The sequence below is a fragment of the Catharus ustulatus genome, chromosome 23 (assembly GCF_009819885.2).
Source record: "Catharus ustulatus isolate bCatUst1 chromosome 23, bCatUst1.pri.v2, whole genome shotgun sequence".
NCBI classification, from domain to species: domain Eukaryota; kingdom Metazoa; phylum Chordata; class Aves; order Passeriformes; family Turdidae; genus Catharus; species Catharus ustulatus.
Window position 1 is genome coordinate 615,931 of NC_046243.1, and position 769 is coordinate 616,699.

Genomic DNA, 769 nt, shown 5'->3' on the forward strand with positions numbered 1-769 from the left:
TGGGTGGGGATGGGAGGGGCGGGGGTGAATTAGCAGTGAGCGGGAAGGGTCGGTGAGGGTACCACAGAGGGCCGGAGGGGTCCCCGTTGTCCCCCCCGTTGTCCTCCCGTTGTCCCCTCGAGGGTCCCGGCGGGGTCCCCGCGCAGCCGCGGGCCCTTTAAGCGGCGGCGCGTGACGTGCGTAACAGCCCATTCATAATTCCAGCCGCCTCGCTGCTGATTGGTCCGCTCCCAGGGGGCGTGGCCCTGTCGGGCGCGTCACGCCGGCTGGGCGAGACCATCTCCGGGAAGAAGAGGGGGGAATAGGGTTTTTTCCGCTCTGTCTGCTTCTCCGTCCGCTGTCGCTGCCCGTTGTTCCCTGTCACAGCTCAGCGCGTGCCGCGGCTCTCGCCGCTCCTGCCGCAGCCCGAGCCGGGGCTCTCCCGCCGACAGCGCCCGCGGCTCCCCCCGCTCGGGAGGGACATGGCACCTCCCGCTCCCCACCCCCTCAGCCCGCCGCCATCTTGGCGCCTCCTCGGCGCGGGGCCGGAGCGGGCTCGGCCGGCCGCGGCGGAGCGAACCACCGCGGGGGCGGGCGGAGGGGGAGGAGGGACCGAACCACCGCGGCGGCGGAGGGGGGGGTGGGGCAAGGCCGGCGAGGGAAAAGCTTAACGGGCCGGGATTGCCGGGGCTGGGCGGTACCACTGCGGGAACGGGGAGGGGGGAGAGCCGGGCCGGGCGGAACCATGCGGAGGCGCTGGTAGGGGGGCGCGGGGAGGGGGTCGCTCGGG